The sequence below is a fragment of the Sturnira hondurensis genome, unplaced genomic scaffold (assembly GCF_014824575.4).
Source record: "Sturnira hondurensis isolate 20B ecotype Veracruz unplaced genomic scaffold, ASM1482457v3 Scaffold0014436, whole genome shotgun sequence".
NCBI classification, from domain to species: domain Eukaryota; kingdom Metazoa; phylum Chordata; class Mammalia; order Chiroptera; family Phyllostomidae; genus Sturnira; species Sturnira hondurensis.
The window spans coordinates 2447389-2458807 of NW_028087067.1; the positions used below are offsets into that span (position 1 = coordinate 2447389).

The 11419-nt window shown below is 57.2% G+C and overlaps 1 protein-coding gene across 1 annotated transcript in view; it reads right to left on the minus strand.

The window, feature by feature from the left end:
• Positions 1 to 9784, minus strand: part of DLGAP2 (DLG associated protein 2) — an 86926-nt gene extending 77142 nt beyond the window's left edge. The window contains exon 1 of the mRNA XM_037063384.1: positions 9757 to 9784. The gene's annotated coding sequence lies outside the window, so the exon portion shown is untranslated. The remainder of the gene's footprint in view (positions 1 to 9756) is intronic.
• Between the last annotated feature and the right edge of the window lie 1635 nt (positions 9785 to 11419).

Consider the following 11419-nt stretch of genomic DNA (forward strand, 5'->3'; position numbering starts at 1 on the left):
CGGGGAGGGGGTGATGGCGGCGGGTGCGGTCCCCGCTCCACACCAGCCTCTGCGGCCGCCGCAGCCTGCCTCGCCCACACGGGCTGCTCTCCAGTTCCCCTCTTCCTGTGGACCCCAGTCCTGCAGGGGCAGGGCCGTCCGGATCCCGGGTGACCTCATCCCCAACTGCATTCACAGCGACCTCTCTCCACCTTCGGTCCCTTTCCGAGGGCCCCTCCCAGGTCCTGGGGGTCAGGCCATCAACCCAGGAGTTTGCAGGGCAAAAAAGCCCAACCACAACTGCACTCCTGAGAGTTGCTGTGTGATCGCACCTGGTCACCTGACCACAACACACCTGGACCCCTGCAAACACCTGGATGCAGAACGGTCCCGGAGCCTCTCGATGGGCAGGGCAGGGCAGGGTGCTGCGGGTGCGTCGGGTCCACGGAGTTGGTGTTTTCACTGTTTGTCTGTCTGCACACCCAGCGTGTCACGGAAAGTGCACTCCAGTCCCCAAACATGGTGCTGAGGGTGTCTGCTCCAGCCGTCAACTCCACAAACGTCGCCTTCACGTCTGTTACGTTCTGTTGTTTGGGGAACACACATTCCAAATTGTCACATTTTCTCGGTGAATTGGTACTTTCGTCCATAAAAAGATGTCCGTCGCCCCTCATCTCCTCCATTTCTGCCGTCTGTGGCCGATCGATTTTTCATGTTCCGAGTTCCCGTTCGTGCCCCGTTGTGTAGGTATTTGTCCGGTATTTTCTCTGCTGATAAACTTAGGATTTGGGGTCCAGCAAATCATCCTGGACTTGAAACAGCCTCGTTCTCATTGGCACAGAATCAGGAACTCCAACACACAGGAAGCCCCACTCCTCATTCCCACGGGCTCTGTCTGGTCCGCTGTGCGCTCTGGGACGCAGGTTTGCGGACGTCTCCCAGGCTCCCCTCTCCTGACCACCACGGGAAATGAAAAGGGGCGAGACAAACCATGAACCCAGCGGTGCCAGCTTCCAGGCCGTGCTCGCACATTTGCCGGGGACGTCTCCTCTTTCACGTCGTCTAGACAACGTCCTTCAGCTTTTTAAAAAAATTTAGATCAGGTCTAACATCAAACTCCTTCAGTATTTTTGTTACATGAGAATGTCTTCACTCCCCCTTCATATTTGACGGGCAGGTTTAGTGGGTACAGAGTTCTCGTGTGACAGTTTTCTCCTGGCGTTTTAAACGTCGTCCCTCCCTCTGCTGGCCACCGTGGTTTCTGGCAGGAAGTGCTCTGCAGGCAATGAATCGGGTCTCTCTCACCCTTTTTAAGACAGATTGCTTTTCCCTCGGGGGTTTAGTTGTAACGGGCCTGCAGGGGGTCTCTGTGTGCCCCTACCTGGGGTTCATAACTCTTAGATGCGTGGATTTGTGCTTTTCTTAATATTTTTGGAGGACGTCACCATCATTCCTTCAGGCAACCGTCCTGCTCCTTCCCTGGTCACTTCTGCTTCGGGGACGGGTGTGTCCCCCTGGTGCCCACGTTCCTCGGACCCTGCAGACTCCACACGCTTGCTCGTCACTGTCTCTTTGTGTTCCTCTGACCATAACTTCAGTTTTCCTGCATTGAAGTTTGTCCTCAGTCTGGGGCACGCGGGGCTGTGGCGGCTCCCAGAGGTGGACAGGGACTCCCACCCACGTCCACTGCTGTCGGGAAAGCAGCTCCACGTCCACTCTGGCTCTCGGTCCCCAGACCGCAGCTCTGCCTGTGGCGCCACGGCGACTCCCAGCCCAGCGACACAGTGCCCATCTCTGCGCTTCCCGCGCCCAGCCGGGCTCGGGGCCCGGGGGCTGTCAGCTGGGGAGGGCCTGGCGGTGGAGCGGGAAGACCTTCCTGCCAAGGACGTTCTGAGAGAAAATCGCCGCAGAAACCCCAAGCATTTGTTACCCGTGGCAGGCTGATGAGACGAAACCACTGGGGGAGAAGCACGAGGGGGACACACACTGTTATAACGGGACGTGTCAGCTAGGACACCCTTCACCACCACCGCCCGTCGCTCACGGAGTGATGTGCCTGTGCCGCAGCCCGTGTTTATGAACAGGACACCCGCACAAGAGGTCCAGATGGGCCGGTGCTGTGGTCGTGGGGTCGTGCTGCCTGTTCTGTGAGAGCCTGTGACAGGGTGGCCCTTCCAGCGTGTCCTTAGGGTGCTGGGCACGCTGGCTGGGCTGGGGGCTCCCTCCGAGAGCTGGGGACCTTCAGCTCCTCTCCGCACCTGGGACAGCAGCAGGGACTCACTGAGCGCAGAGGGCAGAGGGCAGAGGGCAGCCAGACGTGAAGGAGACGAAACGAAGGGGAAGAGCAGGAAGGAGGCGGTGACAGTGAGGCGGGAAGAAGATGCGATGGGGAAGACAGAGAAGGCACCCGGGGTCCAGCCTCCAGGGCACCCGGGGCAGGGAGCCCGCTGCCTCCTTGGGGCCTGGTCTCCCGGCCGCCTGCTCCCTCCGGATTGGCCAGGACTGTGAGCAGGGCCTTGGGGACCCAGTGGGGCAGGAGTGAGCGGCACAGGCAGCCCTGGGCACAGAGCTGCCTCGAGGCTGATGAGCTGGAGCCCAAGAATGGGTCTTTGTCCCTGAAACACCTGGGAGAACCTCCCGGCCACAGTTTATGGCGTAAAATACGGGATTAGAAAGTTACAGGAAAACAAGTAGTAAGTGGCGACCATCTGCCTCCTGCACAGACATTTCGTTCTCAGGAGACAGAAGCACTTGACTTTCCTGCGTCCCTGGGGCCGACGAGGAGGCCGGAGCTCTCTGAAGGATACAGACCCCCCTGCAGATCCACCAAGCGACACGCCTCTGGGGTGCTTCACGCACCCGTCGGGAGAGCGCATCGATGATGTTCACTCTGAAAACGGAGTTCCTGCCCTGGCTGGTGTGGCTCAGTGGCTTGAGCACAGGCCTGTGAACCAAGAGGTCACTGGTTCGATTCCCAGTCAGGACACATGCCTGGGTTGCAGGCCAGTCTCCTGTAGGGGGCGTGCAAGAGACAACCACACATTGATGTTTCTCTCTCCTTCCCCTTTCTCTAAAAATAAATGAATAAAATCCTAAAGAAAAAGAGAACAAAGTTCCCGCTTTCGCAGTGGGGGCTTCGAGGACGAACGTCAGGCCCCGTCCTCACATCACACTTCTCTCCCTGCTTCCTTTCTCCACATTGGGGAGGAGCTTTCTGTGAGTCACCAGGACGACCTATGATCCTCCCTCCCCGGCATTCTCTGACAGCTCCTCCGTCACATCCATCTCCCAAACACGCTCCAACACACAGCCAACAGGCCTCGCTGAGCAACAAGAAAACAGACGGGACTTTGCCAAACCTGATACCTGGTACTGGCGTTGAAATTCCTTCGTGACCAAAACAATACATGTTTATTCCATGAACAAATTAATGAGGTGCAACTGTTTTGGTGCCGGGCGAATGTGTGAGTTATTGGACAGTCTCAAAAAACAGAAATCTGCAAATCAGTGTTCATGTGTGCGTTTTCTGCCACTCTGCATAACTGACTGAGTCTCAGCAGGTGGAATTTGTGCTCTGTCCCCAAGTGCACCCTGTTCCGCCCTGTTAGTGGGTGTGGCCTCAGCTCTGAGGCCCAGGGCAGTGGACAGACGCACCTTTGTGGGGTCAGCCCCCACGCCAGGTGCTCAGCTTAATGCTCCTGAGTCGAGAATGCACGGCCAGGAGGTGCAGAGGCCTCGGGGACATGGGGGAGCACAAAGGTGAAGACCACCTGGTTCCTGAGCTGGTGCCAGGGATGGCCAGCAGGTGTCGGTGCCGGAAGCCCAGTGGAAGCCCTGACAGAGCGGACAGAGGCTCCACCGGGGCGTGGGGTCCCAGCCGCCCTTTTCCTGGACTTCTGTGAGGACGTGGGGACCAGTTCAGAGGGGCCCCCGCCACGTGAGGTTCCACGCCATGGGGAAGGCACTTGGAGGGAGGGATGACGAGAACCTTCGATGCCAGTGCTGCGGAAGGAGAGGACAGACCCAGCCGGCGCTGGGCATCGGGCACAGCCACACAGATGGCGTCACACACCCCCACCCAAGAACGTGGTCCGGCAGATCTGTGCTCCCCCAGGAGCCGAGGGGGGCCTGGGACCCCGCGCACATTTCCAGTGACAGCCCGATCGGGTGGGTGAGCACTTGCCGAGATGCCACTTCAGTCCCAAGCACGATAGGCCAGACTTCGGGCGGAATTTAACCTGTGTGACCTGGGCAGGACCCCTCAGCCCACCGCAGGCAGTGTTCCACGGCGACGTTGGGGCCTCAGGAAGGCTCTGAGCCCTTGGCTCTTGCAGCTACGCGGACACAAGGCTCCTAGAACTTTCCATTCGCTCCCTTGTATCCCTCTTCCTCCCTGTCTCTCTCTCTCTCTCTCTCTCTCTCTCTCTGTCAGTATTTCGAATCTAGAAACAGATGATCGATTCGGCTTCTAGGAGCAGTGTCCTCGCGTTGTGAACTGGGGACCTTCATTACCTGTACCATGTGTGCACCACTTCTACCAGGCACGCTGTTCTCTGAGCGTATTCTGTTTGTGCGTCCACCCCCCTCAACGTTCCACGCGCGGCGTTTTCCTGCCTCAATTATCTTCTCTCTCTCAGATGGTATTCCAAGGTGACGGGGCATCAGCTTTGACGATGAGAAGCGCCCCGGAAACGGTCCCCCCGTAAGGAATCTGCACGTTCTGTTTCCAGACGTTCACAGTGATTTACGTCCCTCACGCCCTGAAGTTCCAGTCCTACGATGTACCTGTGTGTCTACGTGGTTCCTGTATTGAAGCTCTTTAGATCAGAAGCCCAGGAAGTGGGTTCAGTTCTGGGGAAATCTCAGGCTTCCCGTCTTTGAGTAAAGCCTCTCTTGATCTCTTCACTCCCTTTAATTTCTCACTGAGCTCCCGACCAGCCAGCTGCCACGCCTGAGAGCCCTGGTTTCCACAGGGGTTCTTGCTGTGGGCGGGCGGCTCTGGGCCGCGTCCCCGGACCCGTTTTCTCGTCTGCTCCTTCCGGTGTCAGCCTTGCCTCAGCACGCAGGCACGGCCCCGCGTTTCAGTTTCTTGTGTCTAGACGTTCCCTGTGGTTTTCACCGGCACTTCCTTTGGGATAGCCCTTTTCCTCTGGAAATCTGTTTGGTCATTTTAAACACACCCAGTGTCTACGGTTGGGTATTTCTTCACGGGGGCTGTGACATTTCATCGTGCGTTTGTTTGTGTGCAGTGGGGGCTGGGGTGATGTGCCGTCGAGGGTGACTGGTGACCTGGGCCCTGCCGCAGCCCCGGGTTGGGACAGTCGTGGCAGCTGTCCTGTGGGTCACACCGCAGGCTCCGTCTGCGACACCCGGGGGCGGCATGCAGGCCACTCCTCCACGACCAGGGTGTGCGGCTCTTGTTCATAGCTCCGTGTCCACCAGCACCCAGGAAAGGGGAGAAGCTTCCGGACCCTTTCCTCGGCCAGAGTTTTCCAGCCCTTTTCTCACCTGTGACTCACAGTGACCCCGGTGTCCCTCAGGGGTCTGTCCATTCCGGCATCTGCACCCTGCTTCCTCCCGCCCCACCGTCCCTCTCTGGGCTTGGCTTCTCAGGGACACTGGAGTCACACTTATCTGCTAGTGAAAACTAGTGCTTAGCTCTTGGGATGCAAGGTGTCATCCCTCTCCTCCTCCTCCCACGGAAGCCTCGCGAGCGCGGAGAGCAGGTGCCCTCCGCCATGGGCCGCAGCACTCTGAGGGGCTTGCGGTAGACCTGGAGCAGTGTCTGCCCACGGGCTCGGCCCTCCTCGGACCGGAGGCCTCCAGTGCACTCCCTTTCCCACCCCGGAAGGCGTTTTCTCACGCCCACAAAAACACTAACCACTCTCAGGTCCAGAGGACGGCTGGCTGGAGTGGATTTCTGCTTCCTGCCAAAAGTTAGCTGAATTCTTCAGTTTCGTTTTCTTTCACAAATGCTTGTGATAGTCCACTAACCACCCAAATAGTGATCAGAAAAGACGATTTTTATCCGAAGCGTACAATTTAAAAGGTACAATCTCAAAACGAGGGGGAAATCTGCTGTGTTGGAAAACGTGACCCCCTTCCCAGGTCTCCAGGGACAGAGCTGGAAGGTGAGGGGAGAGAGCCTTGTGTCTGAGCCTCGGCCGCTCCGTTCCCCAAAAGCAGCCTCGCTGCGCCTCCCAGCCGAGGACGGAGGCCTTCCGATCTCAGGATGGCTCACGCCGACTGCACTGCACAGAGTGTGGAAATTTCCTGTTGTTCGGAGTCATCCGCGGGGAAAGCCTTCGGCGCTTGTATTTAAAAATCAAGAACATAATGTTACGAAACACGGGGGAGACATCTCCGCTTCCTCCCTCCTGAGCCTCTGAGCACAGGGAACGAGGCTCTGCTGCCATTTGCAGTGAAACCCGAGCCTCCATCTAGGATGCACAGAGTGGGCACACGACCGGTGTTCCCGAAGGATCCCAGTTATAAAACTAAAGCACATTTAGAAAGAAAATCTCTTACCATAAAGTTTTATTTTTAAATCTGCCCTGTGCTTTTGCATTGCGATTTCTACAAGGAACATTTTCCAAGCAGCCCGGTGCATACCCGTGTCTCCACAAATGGTCCACTGCATCGGAGGCTAAAATCCTCAGGTCTCTTCCACAGAAAAAAATCTTTCCTGCTAAAATCCACCCTAACATTCTGTAGCATAGCCCTTTGCGCCAAATATGTGTCTTAATCGCTGATTTTATTTCCTACTTTTAATTTGCTTAAATGAGGCAGATCTGAGACATCCTTATTACACTGTCATGGATTTAAAGTAAGTTCTCCTCACCCTGCCAGAGGTCATTATCCACCCTCCCACACCAGAGAACCGGCCAGGAGGACAAATCAGACCACAGACAGGTCAACGGGCACGCGGACCCCTGAACTGAGGCCCGCGGTCCCCCCGATGCCCCCCTTCCCCGTGGCCGTGGTGCACGGCAGGCCTGTCAGCACGGCTCCAAACAGATCACAGCCTCTTTAGCTATTTTCCCACATAAAACCCCTGGGTTCCATCAACAAGACCTTCAGTGGTGATTGCAATGTCGAGATAAAAGGACCGAGCGGTCTTCTGGCCACATAATATCCAGTTACTGCCGAGAATCTAGAAGTAACGGGAGGCAGCGGGAAAATGACACAACCCGACACCGTCCTGCTATTATGTTCCTGCAGCAAGTTGTTTGAACAAATGAGATCGTTCTTAGTAAGTTTCACACTTTTTCTTTTCTGGAGCTTGTCCAGCGAGACTCCGCCAGCGTCTTTCTGTGCCTTTGGGGAATGAGTCTGATGAGCTAAGTCTCCTCCTCCTCCCCGCGCCTCTCTTTCAAAATCCAGAGCCAAACTGTCTCTGTATCCTGAATAGGAAGAAAGACGTGACAAAGGTAACAATGTCCCATTAGACAATGCGCCTCGCGAAACAGCCGTCCGAACTGCGGGCACCTTGCCACGTGCAAAGTGCAGACAATCTGCATTTTGAAAGTGCGATCTACATTTCACACACAACCAAAAATTCAAGTTCTCTGGCCAACAGGCTGCACCGTTCATAGGGACCCACGGCGCAGGATCCGAGGTCTTTGGCGTCCCATAAACTGCGATCCTCAGCTCACTGCTTGGCAGACATTGGAGACACTAATTGCCCCATCTGCATCAGCACCCGGCTCTCGGCTCTCGCCCACAGCGAATCATTAAAATGCAGATAGGTGTTTCCTTCTTCCCCGGTTCAGCAGTGAGAGGCTGCGAACAGCTCCTGACCAGAGCAAGAAGCCCAGTGTGCCCACGAAGACACGGTAACCTCCCAGGTGTGAGAACACCCTGCCCCCAGGTCCCCGACTCCGACCCCCTCCCAGGCCACGCTGAGGAGCAAACTGAAAGGAACTGCTGGAGAACTGACGAACCCAGCGGCTGGTTTCGGATTCCGCTCACGGCGCCCGGCCAGCTCTCACGTGGACTAATTACTTGAATGATCTGGAAGTGGATGAATATTCATGCCTCGTGCTTTTCAGCAAGTGCAGCGCAGCTGAGGCCCCGCCGTCCACCTTCCTTCCTCTGATCTGGAGCAACGCCACACACGCATCTGAACCGCAGAGCCGGCCCCAGAGGATGAGGGTCACTGCAGAGACCAGGGCGGGGAGGTCCCCCCAGGGTCACCCACCTCGGCCGGCGAGGACACAGGACACAGCCCCAGGGACCCTCCGCCCAGCGAGGAGATGGAGTCCACTCCGCCTCATCCTAAACGTTCACAAGTGAACCTGTCCCGATGATCACAGCTGCTTCCTCCTCCCCTCCCCCGCCAGCTCCCGCACTCCTTTGGGGCTGGTGGACACTTGGAGGTCATGCCAGAGCCGCTGTCAGAGGAGCAGCCTGACACTGTCCAGGGCGGGCAGCCCAGCCCGTTGTCCCCACGGGTGGGGCCCACGGGCTCCAGACCTGGGCCGAGACACTTGGGCGGGAGGACCCCCGGGGGGCAAAGGCCATGTGGCCATCAAGGTCAGCCTGCGGCCCCTGGGGTCAGCCTGGCTACTGTGACGACCTCAGAAACCAGTCAGCACCCCTCGGGGAGCGCCGACCCCAGCAAGCCACCAGCCCTGACTCCGCCTCACTGCTCCCTCACAGCCCGAGCCGCGCTGGTTCTCGGACCAGACCTGCTGTGGCAACAGGTTGCTGAGACCCAGACTGCACACGGGCCACACCCAGAACACATCTGGGAACAGAAACAAGCAGACGGGAACCGCCACATGGTGCAGACCAGCCACCTTGTCACTGGTGACACAGTGTCAGCAAGTTAGCAGAGGCTGTGAGTGTCGGGGGGGCGGGGGTGTGATTGTGTGTGTGAGGGTGTCAGTGTGTAAGTGTGTGAGAGAGTGTGATGTGTGCAGGGGGGGACGACGAGCAGCAGACAGAGCAGGACGTGCCTGTTCCCTGTGCGGCGGCAGCGGCGACAGTGGAAAGATGTGACGATGAACAGTGACAGAGTCGCCGGGTGCGGCGGACGCCATGCAGTTGGAGAACACAATCTGTCACCACGTCCCCTTCGACCGTGGAAATGCCAGGGGCCTCGCATTTTGCATTTTGACACACCGTGAAGCCAAAGCTTTGACATGCAAGGTAACAACTTGACCGAGACCGCACCTGTGTTCTGTAAATGACCTTGAAAGAAGGTGAAAGCTGCCATCGGCTGCCGTGAACCGCACCACGGGTGGACAGCGTGTCCGGAGGAACTCCCAAATTAACCGCACGTCCAGTGGCCTCGGGCCACACCTCCTGCCGCCGTCCACACGCTCTCTGAGACGTGTCCGCAAATCACGCGTTAGCACTCGGGCACTCCACTCCCACAGTCTCAGACAAACGGAGCTTCTGCTACATTCGAATCGGGACCCACAGTCACAGCGGCGGCGGCAGCAGTGGCAGTAGCCACGGCCCCCCAGCTTCAGGCTGACCGGCGCAGCCTCTGCACAGGCAACAGGGCTGGTCTGTGAGGTCGCCTCACCCGAGGCTCGCCCACCCCCCCAACGGCTGAAGTTCCCACAGCCAGGAAATGTGTGCGAAACCGAGGAAAACTTCTGACACAAAACAAGAGAGCTGCGGCTCAGTTGCGAGGCCAGCGGCCCGTCAGAGACTCCCCTGCGCCCATGCTCTGTCCCAGGCATGCTGCTCGCCCTCCATCACACCCCACGCGTGTGCAGAGCCCCGGTTCCCACACCCCCCCGCAGGGTCGGGGGTCACACTCACCTTCCGGCTCCCCGCACAGCGTGCACTGCGACTCTGCAGAGAGAGACAGAGAGAGGTGTTACTCGGGCTCCACCACGTCCCGCTCACGCACTCCACAGCCACCGCGCGTGCAGCCCAAAGGGGACTCGCAACTTGGCTGTGGTGACAGAATCTCAGCCACACAGCCAGTTCGCACCTCACACCCGAGCTCATTGACAGAACCTACCTGGGCAGATGTTTTTGACATTACGCTTTCCTAAAATAACAATCTCTGTCTGTCCTACCAAGGGCACACACTACAAGGAGGAGACCCCCCCAAAACGGAGTTATCTCCTGGAGGGCGGCCCCCTTGCAGGACAGGCTCCCCTGCTGGGGGAGTGTTCTAGGAGCCCACCTGGATCAGCATGCCAGCTGGCGTTGTTGTGAGAGGCTGTGTTCTGCTTCAGTGAATGTTTTTTAAGAGCCAGTGTGCCTGCCCATTTCATGACGGGTGATGTATGAGCACACCTGCCCACACCCTGCTGAGTGGTCAGCAGTTTCTGACCAAGAACCGCGTGACCCCGTGCCCCACTCACTGTTCACCTGATCTCGTCCAGAGAGGCTTTTTGTGTTTCCTCTGATGAAAAAAAAGGTCCTCAGAGGGAACGTTTTGCTGATGTGGAACAGGTGAGACAAGGAAATGGGAGATGAGCAGAAAGGCTCAAAAATCTACAAGTTCAAAAACTCTTCTGATCAGTGGGAAAATGTCTCGATGGGTGTATTGCATCAGATGAGAGCACTTTGAAGGCGACTGAAGTTTAAACATGTAAGAATAAATACACAGTTTTTTGTGAATAAATTCCGGGATTTTGGGTCCCCCCTCATAAATGTATTATCATACCTGTATATGTCTCAACAGACAAATTTCTTTGCTGAAATCAAAGTGGTCTATTTTATCAATTTCAACATGCAAACCTTACTTTGAAGACAAGTTTGTTGTGTTTTTTTTTCAAGCACAAATGATAATTAGCAAAAGCATAACTTCGCATTTCAGGAAAGACACAAAAACCAGCGTCGCCCGAGTCCTCAGTGAGCGGCCGACCTGGCACCGGGCCCTGCAGAGCAGGCCGAGCGGGTCGGGGTCACGGCACCACACTCTGGTCAGAAACGGCACCGCGCACACAGCAGACTCAGGCTTAGTGTTGCGACCCGCACTCTTCCCGGGCAGAACTCAGACTTGCCTGCAGGGAGACTCGGTCAGCTACTCCTCCCTTCCTGAGTCACTTCGGGTAAGTGACCCACCCCCTCAGCTCCACAAAGGGGACAAGGACACCGGCGTGCAGGGAGGGTGGAGGGACGAGGGCATTCGAGAAGCCAGGTCACAGCCAGCCCGCCTTCCAAGCCTCCTGAGCCTCGAACACACATTTCCATCTGGTAGCAGCCAAGGGCACGCAGGAGAGAGGTCACCTGGGCGGAGTCTCGGAGGAGAGCAGGCCTTTCATAAAAACATGGGGTGAAGACACCCCGAGGCAGGGACAGGCCCAGGTGAAGGTGGAGAATCTGGCTGGGACACAGGCTGGTGAGGGCCAAGCCAGGTGAGGTGAGGAGTTATCCTGGGACACCTCAAGGAAACTGAACTCTGTGAAAGGAGCTGCAATTTGGGGACAATATTCGGGGCCCACGCTGATGTCTGCGGAGCAGTAGT